Source organism: Lycorma delicatula, chromosome 7 (genome assembly GCF_047948215.1).
Source record: "Lycorma delicatula isolate Av1 chromosome 7, ASM4794821v1, whole genome shotgun sequence".
In the NCBI taxonomy this organism is placed as follows: Eukaryota; Metazoa; Arthropoda; class Insecta; order Hemiptera; family Fulgoridae; genus Lycorma; species Lycorma delicatula.
Window position 1 is genome coordinate 29,232,919 of NC_134461.1, and position 23,130 is coordinate 29,256,048.

The window sequence follows — 23,130 nt, forward strand, 5'->3', positions numbered from 1 at the left end:
TTGTGAAAGTATTGCCCTATCCTCCTGAATCTGTATAATATGTTACCGGGAGAGACTAAAATTAGAGAACGCCAATATTCTCCGGTGAATATCGTCACATTCAAAATACGTCACATTCAAAATATTTCCTTTATTCGGACCTTCCTCGGTATATTTCGACAAACACAGATCAGCTCTGGTAGTTAACGAAACGATAACTAGAAATTAAAAAAAATCACAAAAAACCAATCTCCAAGATTACAAGAAACCGTCGAAAAAAAAAATAATGTGGACACGACTGACTTGTACGCGTATTAGATTACATAAACACATTTTTTTAAATGAAAAGTACATAAAATTTTATTTCACTAATAACTTATGATATGTTTTCATTTTTTTAAAAATTGTTATTATTGAATTATTATTTATCGTACATTTTTTTTACAATTACAGGTTAATAATTATTAATAAATCAATATATTTAAATTAAGAAAAAAAGTAAAAAAAAAAGAGATGAAGTCTGATTCGAACCGATGTGTCTTCTCCTTGTACGATCCAAATATTTCATTAATTAAGATTTTATCTGGTTATAACTCTGGAACCAATGAAAATAAGTACAACTTATGATATGTCGTTAAAAATCTCTCAATGAGGGCTTATTACTGCAGTTAAGAAAAAATAAAAAATCCAAAGTTTTTGGATTTTGGGCTTTTATGGAGACTTTTGGTTCAGTCGAATGCAATCAACGGGGAGATGCACAACTAGATATTATAACAGTTCTAAATCCAAAGTTTTAACATCCTACGGGTAATCGTTTTCGAGTTATGCGAGATACATACAGATATCACACCGAAACTAGTCAAAATGGATTCAGGAATGATCAAAATGAAATCTGAAAACCGAAATTTTTCGCGATCGCAATACTTCCTTTACTTCGTATAAGGAAGTAAACAGGAAGTTTGAATTTAAGCCAAACAACTTAAGTTCAGTAATCTCGTGTAATTAACGTTAAATATAGAAAATATATATGTTATTCTCCAAAAATGGAACCGATTAATCAAATTAACCGTATTTTGAATGTACTGATGGTGAAAGCTGAATAAAAATTTTTTTATAAAAACATTGGACAAAGGGCAAACCATCTAACCATTTATTTGTATCGTAATAGTTCATCCATGCAGTTAATATATTATGTATATATTAACTGGCTCTTTCAATTCATAAAATGCTGAAAATTTGATTAAATTCTTTTATAAATCCGGTGAATTTGATTAATCGAGTTTCAATTAACCACACATTTCAGGAATGGTCGAACCGAGACTGTACATTTACATTCATACATATCATCCTATGTAGTATTACCTGTACGGTAATTCCCCGAGGCTAAAAAAGAAAAGAAAGAAGGAGAGTGTTCCTCTTCCTCAACCCACCGGCTTGGTATAGTGGTGAACGCGTCTTCCCAAATCAGCTGATTTTGAAGTCGACAGTTTCAGCGTTCAACTCGTTGTAAAGGAAGTTACTTTTATACGGATTTGAATACTAGATCGTGGATATCGTGTTCTTTGGTGGTTGGGTTTCAATTAACCACATATCTCAGGAACGGTCGAACTCAGACAGTACAAGACTGCACTTCATTTACACTCATACATATCATTCTCATTAATCCTCTGAAGTTAATACCTAAACGATAATTCCCGGAGACTAAACAGAAAAAAAAAGGTATTCAGATATCAAGTTTATTACTAGCTATAGCGATAGTATTTAACGGGCGCCATCTAACAAGAAACTGATTAACCAACTGGCGGCGTTATAATATATAAATACCGATTTTAAATCTTTTTTGTTTATTTTTCTGGAATATTTTTTTTAATATTGAAAATTTTGTTTTGTTTAGTACCACTTTAATATCTACCACAGTTTGAAATGTTTTGATTTTAATAAACTTCGAAATTCTTACCTTTGTAGTATTTAGTTTCTACAGACTTTATTCATAACATTTTACTCATAATCAATTTCTTTACTCGTAATCTTGAAAACTTTTAATTACCAAAACGTATTACTTCAGAGGATGAATGAGAATGATATGTAAGAATGTGAATTTAGTGCAATCTTGGTCAGTTTCAGGTTGACCACTCCTGAGAAATGAAGTTAATTGAAATCCAACCAACAAAGAACACTGGTGTCCACGATCTAGTATTCAAATCCGTATAAAAATAATTGCCTTTACTAGGATTTGAACCTTAGAACTCTACACATCGAAATCAGCTGATTTGCGATTACGAGCTAACCACTACATCAGCCCGGTGGTGTACAATCTATTCTCTCGGAACAAGGAATAAATGTTTGAATGTTTATAACCGATTTGAACGACAGAAAGCTTTATATTTATTTATTATATTCTTATAAAGTTTTCTCTTTGGCTGTATATAAAGGTTATGCCTAATCGGGACTACAAATTAGAATATCAAATTTTTAAGTTCAAAGACCGCTTGGGCGGTCGCGGAAATGTTAGGGCATCGCTGAAATGTAAAAAATCAACTAGCATATAAATAACTGAAAAATTATTTCTTCATATTTAATCGGTTCGTATTTCTCTTCTAATTTTACACCGGCTTCATTATTAAAAAATAATCTTTTGTAATAAATTTTTTTTTAAATAAAGAATTCAGTTTATTAATTTTTCTGTTATATGTATACAAAGAAATGATATTAAAAAATGTCATTGTACATTATTTTATGAACATTTTTATTACTTATTACAAACATATACGACTTTGTATCTATCTTAGTTTTATTGTATATGGTTTTTATTTCATTGTTGAAATTTATGTTTAACTGTAAATTGTATGGATGTCATGAATTTTAATGAACTTTTTTTTAACTGCTCTTTTTTATATAACAATTTAATTTTATCATTTTATACATGTTCGTGTTATATTGTTAAATTATATTACAAGAAACCTGTAAGCATAACGCAAACAAATAGACTCATATGCTATTATTAAATATTAAAAAAGAAAATGAAAAAAGAAAAATTGAACAAAAAATTATTTAAAGGAAACATCATAGACGATGTTATTTTTATATTAATGCTAATGCAAGGAACAAAAATAACAAAGTTTGAGGACGATAAAATAAGGAAAAAGATTGGGTACTATTTCGAAAATGGTCACATTTCCTAAATTGCTATTATAATAATAAAGAATCTGATGTGGACATTACATGATTTTCTTGTACGCTTATTAAATTACAAATACACATTTTTTTAAAATGAAAAGTACGTAAAATTTTATTTTGTTTATAATTTCTTTATTTTCTTATTATTATTATTTACTGTCAGAGGTTTATTATTTTTACAATCAGAGGTTTTTTTTGATAATTTTAAACTTTATTACCAAGACGCTTACCGAATTTTAATGTGATTTCTCTATCCAAATTTGAAATATATGTATTTGTCTATCCGAACTGTTATATTTGTAATTTTAATGCAAATTACAAATATAAATTTTTTTTTCGTCTTCAGTCAGTCATTTGACTGGTTTGATGCTGCTCTTCAAGATTTTCTATCTAGTGCTATTCGTTTCATTTCGGTATACTCCCTACATCTTACATCCCTAACAAATTGTTTTACATATTCCAAACGTGGCCTGCCTACACAATTTTTTCCTTCTACCTGTCCCTCCAATATTAAAGCGACTATTCCAGGATGCCTTAATATGTGGCCTATAAGTCTGTCCCTTCTTTTAGCTATATTTTTTCCAAATGCTTCTTTCTTCATCGATTTTCCTCAACACCTCTTCATTTGTCACTTTATCCACCCGTCTGATTTTTAACATTCTCCTATAGCACCGCATTTCAAGAGCTTCTAATCTTTTCTTCTCAGATATTTCGATCGTCCAAGTTACACTTCCATATAAAGTGACGCTCCAAATATATACTTTCAAAAATCTTTTCCTGACATTTAAATTAATTTTTGATGTAAACAAATTATATTTCTGACTGAAGGCTCGTTTCGCCTGTGCTATTCGGCATTTTATATCGCTCCTGCTTCATCCATCTTTAGTAATTCTACTTCCCAAATAACAAAATTCTTCTACCTCCATAATCTTTTCTCCTCCTATTTTCACATTCAGCGGTCCATCTTTGTAATTTCTACTACATTTCTTTTACTTTCTTCATCACTAACATTCTTATATTTTCTACGTTCATCCATCAGCTGCAATATATCGTCTGAAATCCAAGGTTTTCTACCGGTTCTCTTTGTTCCGCCTAAGTTCGCTTCTGCTGATTTAAGAATCAGAGGTATATAATTAATAAATCTCAATATATTTAAATTAATAAAAAAAGGAGATGAAGTCGGATTCGAACCGATGTACCTTCCCTTTGTTAGATCCAAATATTTGATTAATTAACATTTTATTTGGCTATAACTCTGGAACCAATGAAAATAAGTACTACTTATGATATATCGTTGAAAAGATTTCAATGCGGGCTTATTATTGCAGTTAAGAAAAAGTCTAAAATTGAAATGTTAAGGATTTCGATCTTTTTTGGACAATTTTGATTCAGTCGATTGCAATCAAAAGAGAGGGTCCACAACTAGGAGAAGGTAATTGTTTGGAACAAACTAGGAGGTGTTCAATTAACGTTACAACATTCCTAAATCCAAAATTTCAATATCCAAATCGTTTTTGAGTTATGCGAGATACGTACACACGTTAGTACGTACAGACATCACGCCGAAAATAATAAAAATGTTGAAAATGGATAATTCGGTTGAAATTTCAAAAAAGGAAAATTTTTCGCGGTTACAATACTTCCTTGTAGGAAAATGATATAAAATTCGTTGGAATTAAACAAATAAAATATTTAAAAGAAATGACAATAAATAGGAAAATTATGATGATAAAATAAAGTACGAGTGTTCCTGGGAAAGGCAAGAAAGAGAATAAATGATTTTATTCGGAAAAGTTATGGTAAAAAAAAAATATATATTTATATAAAAAGGTTTAAATAGGCCAACCATACAATAAGAACAGAAGATGAAAGGTAGATTAAAAAGAATTATCAAGTGGTATTCGTGGGGATTAAGTAAAAATAGAAGTTAATAAATGGTTATGTGTTGTGAAACAGAGATGTTTACGACAGGAAAAACTAGGAAAATTTTATGTGATTAAGAGTGGTTAATAAAATTAAAAAAAGAAGGAAAAAAATAATCAAATAATATGATAAATGGTAGAATGGCATGAAATGTGTTAAAAAAATAAATGGTAATTTTTAATCACAAAAAGCTGATTTGTATATATTCAATATTGAATGCCAACTACAAAATAGCTTGATGTTTTTTTCTTTATCTATTGTAACTACAGGGTAAAAAAAAACATTCTGTCTAAATATTCATTTTTAGTTGTACAGAATGATTCACAAAGAATGTTTCAAAATTTTGAGGTCATGTTATAAAAATAAAGGAAAACATTTATATAATATAATAATAGATATATTAGGAAATGCTTCGTTAGAAAGTGTCGGCTAGCGAAAGATTTCGCCCTGATTTCTTCGAAGTTGGAAAAATATACTATAATTCATGGTACAAAAATGAAGAGGTTATAGAGAGTGTTCCACTAAGATGCGAACGCTTTTTATCTAGTATTATTCGCCAATTTTCTCACAGATTCTATTAAAATTTTATAGACCTTTTAACGAAGGTTCTAAAAATGTTCTGTAAAAATTTCAATCTTTTAGGATTTATAGAAATAAAATGGCGGATTTAAAAAAAAACCAATTTCAGATAAAACTACATTTTTATTCATTACAAAATTGCTGGTAAAAATGAATGTGTTGTTAAACAGCTGTTCAAATTCAATAAAACAAGTTAATAATTTATTCCTAATCGTGACTAATTATCTAACTGTTTTTAATTAATCTACTTATAATTATCTCCTGTTTTTAATCATTTTTACCAGCAATTTTGTAACGAATAAAAAAGTGATTTAACTGAAATTTATGTTTTTATTTGAAAACCACCATTTTGTTTCTATAAATCTTAGAAGATTGAAATTTTTACAGAAGATTTTCAGAACCTTCGTTAAAAGGTCTCTAAAATTTCAGCAGAATCAGTAGGGAAATAAGCGAACGGTACTAAATCAAAAGCGCATACTGCTTTGTGGGACAACAGTATATGGGGTGCGAGTGGTAGAGTCTCAGTCTTTTTTATCCGGTGGTCCATGGTTTGAATCCCGATCAGGCATAGCATTTTCACACGCTACATTTGTCATTCATCTTATCCTCTGCAGAAATACCTAACAGTGGTCCAGGAGATCAAGAAAATACAAAAAAAAACTGTATATGAGATCTGAAAAAATAGAAAAAAAGCCTAGAATTATATTAATTTAATTTTCAAGAAATCGGGAGAAATTTAAAAAAATTGGAATCTAAAAACAAACTATTTTCTTTGGTCTAAAATAACTCTGTTAAATGAACAATAAACAGATCAAATTAAAAAAAAATTGTAGAAAATTTGATTTTCATTTAAATGTCAAAAATAAAATTCACAGAATCTAAACACAAACGTAAGAATTTCAAACTTTATTTAAAACAAAACATATCAAAATATGGCAGATTTTAATTAGGTATTAAACGAAATAAAAAATCCCTTTCTGCTTGCCGGAAGGCGGAGGTAAATTTCACCGGTGCTAAGTAGAGGATAAAAAAGATTTCCACCTTAAAGTTAAGAAAAACTTTAAATTTACTCAATACGACAATGGTTGCATGTGAAAGAATATTTCACATATTTAGTATACGACAAGCCCCATCTTCTTACAATTCCACCAACATTTTGGTCATCCCTTGCCGTAAGGGTTGGTCATATCAAAAATTGGTACAGACAAAAGTTGTAATGTTTGGAGGACTAACGGCCACTTTAAACCGATTCAATACTGTGCCTATTAAGGGAGGTAAGGTTTTTTTGTCCTCAACACCCAATTTTTCCACCCCCTTGGCCAATGGTTTGTGAAATCAAAAAACTTTACTTAAATACGTTTTAGGCCCTTATCCAAAGAATAGTAGGTACTTTAAACGAACTCGATATTTCACTTAATAAGAAAGTTATAGCGAATTTTATTTATTTTTTCGAAAATGCCCGCCCCATTTTCACCCCCAATGTCCGATTTGGCCGTTTCGAACTCGACCGAGATTTTGCGACGAGTTATTTAAAAAAAATAATAAAAAAAATAAAAAAAAATAAAAAAAACAATTTGAAAGTGATTGGCGCAAAATTATGGCAGTTATCATGTCCACAATAATATGAAATATATATTTATATATATGTAAACTTTTAATCTGACGCTGGGTTTGGGGTCTGGGGATGTGAAACAGTAAGATATGAGAACAATTATTCGTTAAAAAAATAACAATTTCTAAAAAATGAAATAATTGTTAATTTTTATTTCACTAGGAAAAAAGTTTATATTTATAATTCTATAAATTTATCAATTTATAAATTTAAATTAAATTTATAAATTTAATTATAAATTTATAATTTTTTAAAATATAAAAAAAAACCAATATTTTTCAAGAACGGTTGGAGATAACGCGATATAATTTTGTACTTAATTTTAAACTAACGTTTTTTTAATAGGGAAAAAAATAACGATATTCTTCGTGGACAAATTTCAAAATGACGGTCATTTCAATTCTTCAATCTTGAATATTTTAGGAATTATTAAATTTATCAAATTGTGTTATATTATAAAAATTATGAACCATTTTTTTTTTTTGTGAACAAAACGACACCTTAGTCGTAAAAATCTGACGACAAACAACAGAGTTATTACAAAAAGTAGCCTAAACCGACATGGTGGCTATATTGTTTTTTTATTGTCGTGATTTATTATGTGGTTTTTGATTAAAATTGCTATTAGCAATTTTACACCAAAAAAATGATAAAATTGAAATTTAAATTAAAAAAAAAATTTTTAACGATAAAAAAGAGATTTTTTTCAGAGATATTTTAGACAAAACTTTAATAAAGAAAATTTCTTACCTATAATGAATATTGTATAAAAATCCAAAATTTTTTTTCAAAAATCAAACCCCTGTGTTAAAATTGAATTATATATTTTTTATTCAATCATTATTTGGTTCAAATATTTTTTTTGAAAGTTTATACGTCATATATAAATAATGCTAACGTGAAATATTTAAAACGTTTTTAAAACAATAGACTCAGACCTAAAATGTAGAAATGTTGAAAATTTTCTTTTTCGTATTCTAGTTTTTATTGAAGGGATGATACATTTCGAGAAAACTTAATTATGCTGAAATCTTAATCTTACCCTATATATAAATCTATATTATATAAAAATGTTAAGTTCGTTTGTGTACGGCTTCAAAAACTCAAAATGTTCTGCACCGATTGAGCTCAAATTTTAGCACGATATATAACCCTCATCAAAGATTGTTTTTATCTATTTTTCGCATCACTCACATGCCCGCGACCGCGAGAAAACAGTTTTTTTAACGGTCAGTTGTGTACCAGTGATCGCGCCATCTGCCGGAAGCGGGGGGAACACTCGCCATACTAGCTAACGACAACCGCAGTCAGAAGTACAATACCTGCTCCCAATTACATTGTTTATTAAAAAAAAAAAACACAAAAAAAAACGTATCCATTTGCATCTGATTCAGATTATTATACAATCTGAATCGAGGTACTTTTGTGTGATCGTGTCGTGATTGAGCTGCGCCTTTCACCAAGCTCTGAATTTATTAGAAAACGACCAACAATCAATCCAAATTCGCGCATTATTCGCAATTATATTGACCGCTTGCTTCCCTTCATCTCCCACAGAGTTATGGGAAAGATATCGATCGCATATGGCTGAGGATATTTTGCATAGAGTACGCCTAGAAAACACCAATATGACCATGGAATTTACAACGAAGCATTGATAAATATTGAAGACAAGTGCTTAGCTATTGCAAATAAAGTTCTTAGTCAATTGGGAATGCCAGCACCCACCCGAGCTGCGATTGCTTCATTTGATTTGGATTTACGCCGTGAACAGAGAGTTACAACATTGGTGATCTTCAGTCATATATCCAATCAAACATTCCCAAATTAACGCGTGAACAGAAAGGCATTTGTGATCGCATAATGCAAATGATAAATGACGGAGTTGGGGGGACCTTCTTCTTGGATGCGCCAGGAGGAACTTGGAAAACATTCCTCATTATATTGATTCTACCAACGGTTCGATCAAAAAATGACAATTATCCTGTTGCGGAATATTAATCAGCCAAAACTCTGCAACGGAACGCGACTTGCAGTTAAGAAATTGATGAATAACGTAGTGGAAGCAACGATTTTAACGGGGCCTTTCAAAGGTCAAGATGTCCTCACTCTTCGATTGGCATTTCCAATTACAATCAATAAAGCTCAAGGTCAATCTTTAGAATTGTGTGGTTTAGATTTAGATGCGGATTGCTTCTCACATGGACAACTGTATGTGCGTGTTCCCGAGTCGGCAAGCCAGATAGCCTTTATATCTACGCAGACAGTGGAAAAACAAAAAAAATATTGTATATCCACAAGTATTGCAAAATTAAACTTCTATGAAACGTATGCTTTGTTTTGTTTCTCATTTCTCATCTATGCAACAATGTGCCACAGCGAAGCGTGGCGGGTACAGCTAGTATATATATATATATAATTTTATTATTTTTTAAAATTTTATTTCCCCCTATAAAAAAATATATATTGTAACAAGACCGGTATAATGGACCTGAGTAACTGATTCCTACCGATTAAGAAGTAGAAAATATAATAATGGGAGGAATCCAGAAAGGGGCTAAAAGGAACCCTACAAGTAAAAAGGTCTGTTTAACAATCGTCTTTTGTAATGCCTACTGACACACCTAAACCTAATTCTTCCGTAAGAAGAGTTATCCGATCAGGTTAAGGAATGCATTGGAACGAAAGGGTTCGGTCGATTGTTTTCTCTCTCAATTGGTTTCCGGTCCGACAGGTAAAGAAGATAGAAGTATAAATACTCCGGGGAAGACCAGTTAAAAATCAGTTCCGCGAGGATAATCTGCGATGTCAGTCTGCGAGGAGTTCAATGAAGGAGAGAATTTCGAGTGTAGGTTCCATGCAACTAAGGTGACGTCACAAGTAATCGCAGTATACGAAAACAAGAAATGGTTCTGTGTGTTACTGTTAAAGAGATAATGTACTGAATTTCATTCATTAGCTGTTAGGGTAGTTTTATTTGTGAATAGCGAAGATATTTTTATTGAAAGAACTTTATACTTATCTTATATATTGTTGTTAATACAAAACTAGTGGTTAAAAGTGTTATGCTAATATGGTTAACGGTCATGCTAATATCTTTTGTCCGTGGGACTGAATTCTACTTTTAGATTCTATTTATCTACCTGTGAATAAATACTGATGATTATTTTTTTTTCATTGACATTTAATATAAATATTGCTTACTGTTGCCATTATTGTCATTATTGTAAATATTATTGTGAGATATATTTTAATTGTCTGTTATTATTATTGTTACTATTAGTCTGATTATATTTTTACTTGTCTACCTATTGTTGTTAATACAAGATTTGTGGTTAAAAGTGTTAAGACTACTTACTATTCATGCTAATATCTTTTGTCTATGGACTGTATTCTGCTTTTCGATTCTATATATCTACCTGTGAATAAATTCTTTAAATTCGAATAGCGGAATTATATATATATATATATATATATATATATATACATATATATCCTTAGTTAAATGCTTCATTTATTTCCTTTCAGTTTATTCACTTATTTACTCTGTTCACTTCCCTTTTAGTACCATATTAACTAATCTTTTGGTCGCCTCAAGATATATCCCTCAATTTCAAGTTCTTCTTTGTGTTATATTCCAACAATAAACTCATTTCTACGTCGTTTTAAAACCTTTTCACTTTCTCATCTGTTATTAACCCTCTTTATTTAAATTTTTTTTTCTTTTAATACTAGATTCTACAAATTTCTAATCCATTTTTCCTTTTAATTACTCTAATTTTTTCAATATTACTAATTACTAGACCGATAAAAATATTTGAATAAAATCCGGTATGTACTTTCGTAAATATAAAGAGTGATTCAAAAAGAATGTAACAAACATTGAAGACATATTTTACTGGCAAATATAAAGAAAAGTTAATATAAACTTAGGCTCGAAAACGCTTTGTTAACGAGTGTCGGCTGGCGAAAGATTTCGCCCTGATATCTGCGCCTTCGGTAAAATTAAACCAGATTGTAATTCTTGGGACCCAAATTAAGAGGAAACTTTAGTAGTTATATATGAGAATTGATCTGGACCATTGAAAAAAAATAGGTCCCACAACTTTATTTTTAGTAGTCTTTGACAAATCTAAGTTAATATAGACCTTACTTCGTCGGCTGTTAGGAGGAGTCGGATCCCGGTAGGGCCCCCAACCGCGACAATCGTGGTGAAGGCGGCGGGACGGTACGCGTATCTTTTCCGGACAGTGAGGGATACTGTGTCGCTGGGAGAGGCCAACACCCTGTCGGCACGTAGCGGTCAGGAAGAGGACCTCCACATAAGAGGTCAGGATCCTGAGACAACAAATACTAGAAGGTACCACTGTCACAGCTGGTAGGGGCATTTGGCGGGTCCATTTTTGGACCTGCCTTTTTTTAATAAAAATAATTAGTTTATTGGAAAAACACAAATAGAACTTGGATTAAATTTTAATTCATTACCGCCTTGTTTACCTTAATTTTTTTCCCTTCCGGGATCACTGTTAGGTATTGCTTCAGAGGATAAGATGAATGATTTGTAGCGTGGGAAAATGCTATGTCTGACCGGGATTCGAACCCGGGATCTCCGGATAAAAGGCCGAGACGCTACCATGGAGGTCGGAACCTTAAAATTTTGTTTTTACATTACCGTATTTATCCGAATATAAGTCGAAGGTTTTTTCCTACATTTTCTCTCATAAACTGAGGGGGTAGTCGACTTATAAATGAGGTCGACCTGTTTTTAAGCTTGACTTACATTTGGATTCGAACGGACTTTCGAGTTGTTTCATAGTTTATTTTGTTTTTTGTAATTGTGATGGAGAACTTACCAGTTTGTATTTAAATAACTAATTCAATTATTATAATTAATATTATTAATAATAGTACTTAATTAATGAAAAAGGTTGGATGGATGAGTATTTGGTCAAAGATTGCCTTGAAACGGTCTGGCCCAGAAACTTAGGTCTTTTAAGACAGCGATCCATATTACTATTAAATGCATTTAGGGGTCTTTTAACCGAAAACGTAAAACTTAACGTCAAGTTTTGACTCACGTAGTTGATTACTACCGATTCGGCCACCAGCGTTATCATTACCAGCGTTGTTAAAAATCGATACATTTACTGGTTCCGAACGTGTTCTCTGTGTTCACGATTTGCAGATTAACGTAATTTTCGTAAGGAGTACGGTAGGGAGCCTCCTAGTAGGCATACCAATTTACTCTTCGCACCAAACCTTTGTCGAGACTAGGTGTATTGTTGAACATAAAAATCGCTAGGATGCCCACGCGTCCGTGAAGCTGCTGTGGAACAACTTAACAGAAATCTTCGCATCACGTCGCGTGAGACTGGCATTGCAGAAAAGATTCTTTAGCTTATATTACGTAAATGATTAGTACTTGAAGCAATACAAACTACCTGTGATTCAACACATTAAAGACGACGACAAAATTGCACGGCTGCAGTTTAGTGTGGTAATGATGGTTAGAATTGTAGACGATACATTTTTAGACAATGTAATTTTTACTGATAAATCTACATTTTACATCAATGGCAAGGTTTACCACCCATAACTTCCGTATATGGGGTAGCAAAAACCCTACGAAACTTTGCAACACATTTGGGATAGTCCTAAGGTTAATGTTTTTTGTGCCGTAAGCAAAAAAAGATGGCCCGTTTTTCTACCAGGAGGCAACCGTAAATTATATAGTTAATCTGGACATGTTTCAGAACTTTCTAATTCCTCAGTTAGACGATGATGACCAAAATGGACGCTACTACTATCAACAAGACGAGACACCACCTCATTACCGCTTAGAAGTCCGAGAATTTCTTGATACTCGACTGGATTGTTCGTGAAGGTCCAATTGTATAGTTACCAAGCTTCCCAGATTTGACCCCGTTAAACTTTTTTCTTGTTGGGTTTCATTAAAGATAGGGTTTATGTACCTTGCTGAGCTAACAGTTCGAATTAACCCGGAACTGGAGAGGTAACTTCCGACTTGACGGTTACAGTCTGGAATGAAATCAAATTCAGGTGAGATGAATGATGCATCAAATGGAAGTCATGTTGAACCAATATGAATTTTGGGTGAAACTTGATATGTTTTTGTATGAAATGAGACCTCAACCGAATCTGGAAGTTATCTAACTAAATTTTTATATGCTTTTAAATTTGAGAAATCCTTTTTGAATCATCCAGTATGTTCTTATAATGGCGTAATCTATATAGTGTATTATTACGTATCGATCAGAACAATCGATTTATTTATTCTACCGGCGTTCTAGATTTCTGGATGAATCATCGAGTTTTTACGCTATACTTTTGTATTTTTAAAACACTCTTTATATTAATCAAATAGAAAATTACATCCTAGCAGCAGAATATCATAATTTATAGAAGTGTAATTCTAAATTTCTTTTAACGTTTTAATTAAATATAGAAAACTAGTCAGGATATTTAACAATCAGTAGACATTGATTGGATGTCAAAAGGAAGAAAAGAAATAAAAGGAGGGGTTGGAAGGAAATGAAAGAGATAGAGTAGGGATGTAGGCAAAAAGGTAGGAGAGGAAATTGATTAGCTGGGATGTCAAATTACTCAATGTTAATATAAATGACGGTTGATGGAAGACCGATTGGTTCAATTAAATATATTTGTAATACTTTATATATATTCCTACTAGGGGATTTAAACTCGTGGTTTTGGTTTTTTATTTTTAAATAAAAAATATATTAAAGTCTATTTATGTCATAATTCATAAATAAAAGTATTAATGTTTTTATAAAACGTCATGTTATCACAGAGAGTCAGATATTGGAATAACAGTATAAATAAAATATATTGGATCTTAATTCAAAAGCGGAGACATCCTTCAATTTTTATTCTCTATATTACTAATATCGTTATATAAATTTTATATGGATTAAATAAAAATATACAATATTAAATTCCTAATATGTTTTCTTATAAATCGTTGTTTTACTAATTAAATTTCAACTTTTCTTATAGTTATAACTTTGGCAGTCATTTTTTTAATCGTATGGTTGCGATGTCGTCATTCGTTATTTTCATCCGATACGGGTTTAATTGATTTAATTCGTGAGATGCTAATTTAAAAAAATGCTGTAAAAAAGAAAACAGAAAAACTAAATGTTTTAAAGCTACTGGTTCAGCTTTGAAGAAGACACCACTAAGTAGGCCACTAAAGCGTTCGAATACCCGGAAATATTGAAGCAGTGAGACAAGCAGTTACATAATTTCCACATCGCTGAACTCTTAAACATGCTGCTGCGTTACAAATCTCTAATCAGCCTATCAGGAGAATTTTACACACCGACTTATAGTTTCAACCTTACAAAATGATGGTGCAGAAGGTAAATGAATATGACTGAATTAGCCGTATTGCTTCTTGCTAGGCTATTCTGAAAAACGTTCCGGTGAACTCAATTGTGCTGTCAAGTGACGAAGTCCATTTACATTTATCGGGTTGTGTTAACAATCAAAACTTTCGATACTGGGCAGCAAATAATCTTATACAACTTCACGCTGAACTTCATCCTCTTATTCTGACCGTGTTACAGTTTGTTTTTGAACTGTTTTTTTAACCCCTGGGTCTACCGTTAGGCATGTTTCAGAGGATGAAATGAATGATTTGTAGCATATGTGAAAATGCCATGCCTGACCGGGATTCGAACCCGGGACCTCAGGATGAAAGGCCGGGCCACGGTTGCTGAACTTGGAATAACTGACCCATACCTTTTTTTAAGAAATAAATTCAATCGGTTACAGTAACTTCCGAAAATTATGTGAAATTATTACGCGACTTCTTTTCCTACGAAAACTTAATGAACTCGGAAATTAGGCCGAAAATTTATGGCTTCATCAAGAGGGGGCCGCTTTTCTCAGAAAAATATTTCCCGGACATCTTGTTTCACAACGAGGAAATATCCCATGGCCTTTACGGTGACCCGATATTGCAGCATGTGATTTTTACTCTGAGGATTTAAATCTTTAAACAGAAGCCAACTTCTGCTCTCCATCAACAAATCACTGTAATACCATTGGAAATGACAAAAAAATATTATGCGAAATTTCAGGGAGATGTTAAATACCTGTATAAATAGATTGTGAAAGTCGACATATGAACCACATAATTTTTAAAAATTAATAAATGATGTATGAAAATAAATGGCAAACATGGTTCTGTCAGAATCTATTTTTACCTTTTTTTTAATTTTGTTATAATGTCTGTTTTATTCACATTTCAAATTGGGGAGTTATTTATGCCGGACTCTGTGCAAAATAAAATATTTTTCGTCTGAATTTAATTATGTATTCAGTTTAGCGTAAATAAATAAATGACATAACTGCACCGATAAAATGAAAAGAGTAAAATTTATAACATTTTTACACACACGCGCGCGCGCCCAGACACACACACACACACACACAGAGAGAGAGAGAGAGAGAGAAAGAGTCACAGACAGACAGACAGAGACAGAGAGAGAGAGAGAGAGAGAGAGAGAGAGAGAGATGCGCGCGCGTGTGTGTATGTAAATAACATATGATTAAATAGAAAAAGAAAATGAGTCGTGAATGTAAATTTCTCACGCAAACCAGTATTCTTATAACGATATCCTTGCGGACAAATCAACAAGTAGCGAGTGGTCGTAGTATAACAGTTTTACCAATATTACAACATGAAAACATGAAATTTTCAGTTGAAAACATAACGTAATCTAACATTTATTAAGTTAATGTAATCTGGGGAAAAGAAAATTGTTACAATACAAAGTATATTATTATTATTATGTTTTTTTTTTTTTAAAAGTAAGGTAGAAAGATAAATAAATAATCGCGCGTGCGCGCTTACACACATATAAACTACTTCTGTTACCATAGTTTATTTTTTCTTAGTTTATCTAAATAATTTAAAATGAAATAGATTTCAACAAAATTTAAATGGCTAGTTTTATTACAGAAATATAAGAAAAAAAATGGCAAAGTATTTTTTCATGAATTTCCCGGCTACGCCGGTAAAAAAGTAGGATATTGAAATCGTAAAAAAATTAAAAAAAGCGTAAAAAATTGATTTGGACACCTCATGACTTCTTTGTATGCCTATTAAATTACATATACACATTTTTTTCTTAATGAAAAAGTACATAAAATTATATTTTATTAATAATGTCTGATATTTTTTTTATTATTGAATTATTATTTATTGTAATTTTTTTTTTACAATCAGATATTAATAATTACTTATAAATAAATATATTTAAATTTAAAAAAAAAAGTTAAAAAAAAAGGAAATTAAGTCGCAATCGAACCGATGTGCCTTCCCCTTGTAAGATACAAATATTTCATTAATTAAAATTTTATTTCGATATAACTCTAGAAACAATAAAAATAATTTCCACTTACGATATATCGTTGAAAAGCCCTCAATCAGAGGTTATTACAGCAGTGAAGAAAGAATCCAAAAATCAATTTTTTGGGATTTGGACTTTTTTTGAGCATTTTTGGTCCAGTCGATTGCAATTTAAAGGGAAAGTGCACAACTAGATGTTACAACAGTTCTAAATCCAATATTTCAACAATCTACAACTAATCGTTTTTGAGTTATGCGAGATACATACGTACAGATGTCACGCCGAAACTAGTCAAAATGGTAAAATCAGAGATAGTCAAAATGGATATTTCCGCTGGAATCTGAAAACCGAAATTTTTTGGATTTACAATACTTCCTTATACTTAAAGATAAAACAAGGGTGTAAAGAAAAAATAGCCTTAAAAAATAATTTTAAGTTGTTCAAAAATTTTTCTTCTTTTAATAAAATAAATACTCAAAAAAAAAAATTTATAATGGTTAATATAAAAAAAAATAAAAAAAAGGTATTTTACTGAATTTTTAAAATTTGGGGCTCACATAACAAGTGGACATTTTTATTGATAATGAAGATTACTAAAATATAAGATTTAAGCATATTTGAAATTTATATAGAATTTTTTTTTTTCTTTAGGGGCTTCCTTACGATGTGGGGATAATTTAGTAAAACTTTGTTAACAAAGAAGTGATGCCAAAAAAGCAAAAAAAAAAAATAATAATTTGAAAAAGAAATGTTTAACGAGGGAAATAATTTCTTTGAAAATATTTTAAGAATATAACTTTTATGAAAGTAATGAAAAATATTGCTTTTCATTTTGAATTTTACTTTAATTTTTACGCTACTTAATTTTTAAAACCTTTAATTAAGCTACTTTTATTTTCATTAATAGTTATTTAGGCGATGAAGAAAAATACGATACATATTATATATATATATATATATATATATATATATATATATATATATATATATATATATATATGTGTGTGTGTGTGTGTGTGTGTGTTTTTGAGGTAGGAAACAAATTTAAGAAAAACTTTTCTAAAAATATTCATGTACATTAAACTTAACTAACATATTTGCATAACGTATAATTAATAAAAATAGTTATAAAAATTAAAAAAAACATGACTGCCGAAAAAAAAATTTATAAAATAAATAATAATAATAATATTAAAAAATAAAATAAAAACTGAAATAAATTGAAGTAAAAAAAAAAAAAAATACAAGGTATGGAAATAGAAGAATAAACATCGTTATTCTCTCTTTAATTAAATAAAATAATGTGACCAATCAACTTTGAAAGAGATTTAATTTTTAAATGGATTATGACGTTGTAGAAATAGCAGGTATTTAAAGATTAAATGTCCTCACCTGTCTTATATCGATAAGAAAACGTTTAAATGAAGTTATTTAAAATTTAAAGAGCTCTTCTTAATACATGACATTTCATTTTAAAAGAGATAATTACTATTCAGAGGTATTTAAACGGATTAAAACTGAAAGTTGATCGGTCACTTATTATTTTATTTATTAAATACCACATAACAATTTTTCACCTCTTTTTTCATACCTTTTTTTTTAGTTCAATTTATTTTTTTTTGGAAATCGTGATTTTAAATTTTATAATTATTTTTAATATTTTAAAAAATATTTATGTTTTAGCGTTCTACTGTGGTCTAGACCAAAAAACTTACGTATGTATGTGTGTCGCAATCTTTTTCACCTTATATCTCAGCAATGATTTAATCTATTAACCTGTAATTTTACCCAAATATTTCTATAAATGGGCATGGATCGTATTAATTTTTCTTTTTTTTAAATTCGTTCAATGGTTGGGGAGATACGGCGAAACAACCAATCCCGATTTTATTTGTTTGAGAGAGAGAGAGAGAGAGAGTGTGATTGAGTGAGAGAGAGAGTGTGATTGAGAGTGAGAGAGAGAGAGAGAGAGAGAGAGATAGAAAGAGACAGAAAGAGAGAAAGAGACAGAAAGAGAGAGAGAGACAGGGACAGAGAGACACACACTCAGAGAGAGAGAGAGAGAGATAGAGACATTTTAGAAAAAACTTTATTAAAAAAAAATCTTACCTACAATACTTAATATATATATAATCCAAAAAAATTTTAAAAATCAACCATCCCCACCTCAAAATTAAAATATAAGTTTTCTTTATTCTTTTGCTCTGCTCCTTTCGTTTAAATATTTTTTTTTAATTTTCATATACAGAATGATTCAGGAGGATAGGGTAATACTTTGACAACTCATTCTAAAGGCTAAAAATAAGAAAAAAGTTCATATAAACATAGGCCCGAAAACGCTTCGTTAGCGAGTTATACAGGGTGAAAGATTTCGCCCGAGTTTCAGTTCCTCCGAATAAATTAAGGCGTTCTGAAATTCTGTGAAGGTCAATTAAGGGGAAAATTCAATTGTTTCTTGTGGTTTTTGAAAAAAATCGAAAAAAATGGGTTCCAGAACTGTATCTCTCTTACTTTCTAAGATATTCCATGTAAAACGCCAAAAATAGGGTCAAAAACACATTATTTTACGTTTGACGTACAATAACGTTGTTAAATTGGCAATAAATCATACATTTTTTAAACATAAATTGTAGAGAATTTAATTATAAGAAGATTGATGTAAATAATGTCAACAAAAAAGAAATAAAATTTTAAACATGTCGACTTTTAATAACATCAAAACCGACAAAGGGCATTATTCGGGCAAAAGTACCTCCCGGAACCGTGTTCATGCTTAATTCGTGGTTTGTTTCCGGAAGGTAGGGGAAAAAACCACCAAAGAGAGCCGGCCTCCGTAGCTCGAATGGTAGTGTCTCGGCCTTTTATCCGAAGGTCCCGGGTTCGAATCCCGATCACCCATGGCATTTTCACACACGCTACAAATCGTTCATCTCATCCTCTGAAGCATGCCTAACAGTGGACCTGGAGGTTAAAAGAAAAACAAAAAAAACACCGGTATTCATGATCTAGTATTCAAATCCGTATAAAAGTAACTGCCTTTAATAGGATTTGAACCTTAGATTTCTCGAATTTGAAACCAACTGATTTCCGATTTAACCACTAGACCAACCCGGTAGGTTTTTTTTTTTTTTACCTCCGGGTCCGCATTCAAACAATTTATTCCGCAGAGGATGAGATGAATGTTTTGTAGCGTGTGTGAAAAATGCCATGCCTGACCGGGATTCGAACCCAGAACCTCCGGGTGAAAGGACGAGACGCTGTTGATTTTACCCGGTAGGTTAAATGAATAATTATTAACTTATTTTATTCAATTTGAACAGCTATAATATGCTGTATAACAAATTTTCCCAAGAAAAATATGATCTTAATTAGGGAAAATCTAAAGATATTGAGGGTGACCTTGCTCTACATTCTTACTGATATTTTAATTTGAAAATTTAATGGCATCAATGCCCCACATATATAATTAATTTTACTAAGTTTGATCAAAATCGGTCCAGTAGTTTGGGAAATATAAGGTGATTTAGAGACCAAATTGAGGGTGACCTTGCTCTACACCCTCACCCCCTTGATCTTTTAAGTTGATAATTTAATGGCATCAATGCCCCACATATAGAAATAGTTGAACTTTGGTCAAAATCGGTCCATTAGTTTGGGAAATATAAGGTGATTTAGAGACCAACACCGAACACTTATACGCTAATAGAACATTAACATCTGAATAATTTCCACGTGGTTTTTGTTTTTTTTATTTTTTGGTTCCTTAGGTGTCAAACCGTCAAGATTCGCAAATTGAACCGATTAAAATACTTTTCCTTGTACAGTTATAGAACTATCTAGACGGGAAAGTAAAAAAGGTATAGGATTACATTTTTCTTTATTTAGACAATAAAATAAAAAAATCGTTTTTGGCACACCGGAAAGGCGGAGGTATTACCGGTGCTAAGTAGGGGATAAAAACGATTTCCACCTTAAAGTTAGAAAAACTTCAAAAATACTCATTACGACAATGGTTGCATGTTAAAAAAATTTCACATGTTTAGCATACGACAAGCCACCAATATTTTGGTCATCCCTTGCCATAAGGGTTGGTCATATCAAACATTTTTTCAGATAAAAGTTTTAGGTATTATTTAGAAGACTAACGCCCACTTTTAAACCGATTCGATACTGTGCCTATTAATGGGAGGTATGATTTTTTTTGTCTTTGAAACCCCATTTTTTCCACTACGTGGGTCAATGGTTGGTGATATCAAAAAAACTTTATTTAGATAAGTTTTAGGGCATTATCCATAGAATAGGTATTTAAACGAATTCGATATTTTACATAATAAGAAAGTTATAGCGATATTTTGTTTTTTTTTTAAAAAGCTCCCCTTGGTCTGATTTTGACCATTAACGAACTCGACCGAGATTTTGGTTCGTTATATTTTATGTATCAATTTGAAAAAAAAATGGCGCAGAATTACGGCAGTTAATGTGTCTAATATATGTATATATACTTTTGAACTGATGGTAGTTTTCGAGTCTGGGGGATTTGAAACGCGAAGATATGTCGAAATTTTCCAGAAGTGAATCATGGTACCCATTACAATAGGTAGCTTTGTTATGAAACTACCTAAAAAAAAATAGGAAATCATTGTTAGAAATTTTATTAATTAATTTTTTAACCAATATCGTATTATTGTGAATTGAATGTGATATCCATTTTTATTTTTTATTTTTTGTATTTATTTGTATAACTATCTATCATAAAATTACAAATAAATATTTTTACGTAAAAATATGAACAAAAAAATCATAACTTTGGTTAATGTTTTAAAATATAAGAAAATATTTTATCATAAAGATACAAATGGTGCTTAAAATAATTGAACTAAAAATGAATTACATAACTTAATCGGTTAATTAAAATTAATTATCGGCTTTTTTAAATTACATGAAACAAATTGTTTGTCTAGCGGTTGTTAGCATGTCATATAAATTAATTTTACCTTCATAACATATATTTATAGCAGTCGAACGTAAATTTCAAACAAGAATTACGATTAAATATATATAAATATACAAACAATTACTAATTATAGAAAAATAATTCAGTAATACACTAAAAAAAAGTAATTAAACACAACTGAACAGATAACAACTGAAGACGAACAGCTACTTGAATAAACACGTTAGTTCTTGTAACAGTGCATGAGTGAGACGACGGACGAATGTCGACGAAAAGACGCGGAAATACCCGAACTAATACTGTACTCGACTTGCTTGTTCCCCTATCCAATTCACAGTCTTATTACGAGTACATTTGCTTACTTAGTCGTTGAACGGCAGATTACTTTCAACTAACTAAATGTTGATTTTTTTTTTTTTTTGGAGGGCAAAAAACGCTTTCGCGTTATTATCGCCCGGAATAATATATATATATAAAGAAATCAGAAAATACAATTAGCCTAGAAAATAAAACATATAAACTTACAAAAGTTTTTTTTAAATACATTTAAAATTAAATTCACAGCCATTTTTACAGCATTTTGTTAATTCACATAGAATTAAAATAAACGTAAATATACACCCATACATATCATCCTCTGAAGTAATACCTGAATGGTAATTCCCGGAGGCTAAACAAGGAAAAAAAACCGCAAATATAAAACAAAATGTATATATATTTATAAATGTAAATATTCGTTCAAAAATCTTAAATCTCTGTAGTTCACCGATTGCTTTGAAATGTTGACACAACATTGAATTCTCTTTATCGCATTCAACGATAAACAGATGAGAAATATTTCTACACGCAAGATAAGGAATTTATATAGTTAATTATCATAGAAAAAAAACTTTAAAAAAATTTTATTTTTTTTGTTATAAAAGAGCAGTCATTTCAGATGATGTTCATTAATTCTTCAAAAAAAAACCCAAAATACCTGAAGTTAGTACAACCTTTAATACTTAAAAAATTATTCGTTTTAAGTAAAGATGGAATAAACAGTACAAAAAAAAAGGTGTAACATATTTAATTTAAATATATATCAGAGAAAAAGAAGTAGGGAAAATGATTTGAATTACTTTTTCAATTTTTTAAAAATATTTTACGATAATTTGTTTTTTTTTTTAATTTTTAATTAATTAAAATAACAGTATTCATATTTTATGACGTTTATTTCTAATAATATTTTCTTTTAATGTTTAAAGTGCATGAATATTTCGTAATTAAACATTTGCATAAAATTTAAATGAGATGCAATTTATTGAAGATCTTTCATTAAGAATTTCCTCTTGCAAACATTAATTTATTTTTTTTTAATGTTATTAAATGTAACTCATTTTCTTTTTAAAATTATTTTTTTATCTTTAACTCCTTCCATCAATTATTATCCAAATAAAAAATAACGAAATATAGATGATGTAAAAAACGTAGTAGTTCAAAATAAGAGACTCTTTTAAGATTTGGTGAAA

The 23,130-nt window shown here is 30.4% G+C and overlaps 1 long non-coding RNA gene across 1 annotated transcript in view; it reads right to left on the minus strand.

The window, feature by feature from the left end:
* The window catches only part of LOC142328233 (uncharacterized), a 69,589-nt gene extending 47,803 nt beyond the window's left edge, over positions 1 to 21,786 (minus strand). The window contains exon 1 of the long non-coding RNA XR_012757232.1: positions 21,663 to 21,786. This is a non-coding gene — a long non-coding RNA (uncharacterized LOC142328233). The remainder of the gene's footprint in view (positions 1 to 21,662) is intronic.
* Positions 21,787 to 23,130: the final 1,344 nt, after the last annotated feature.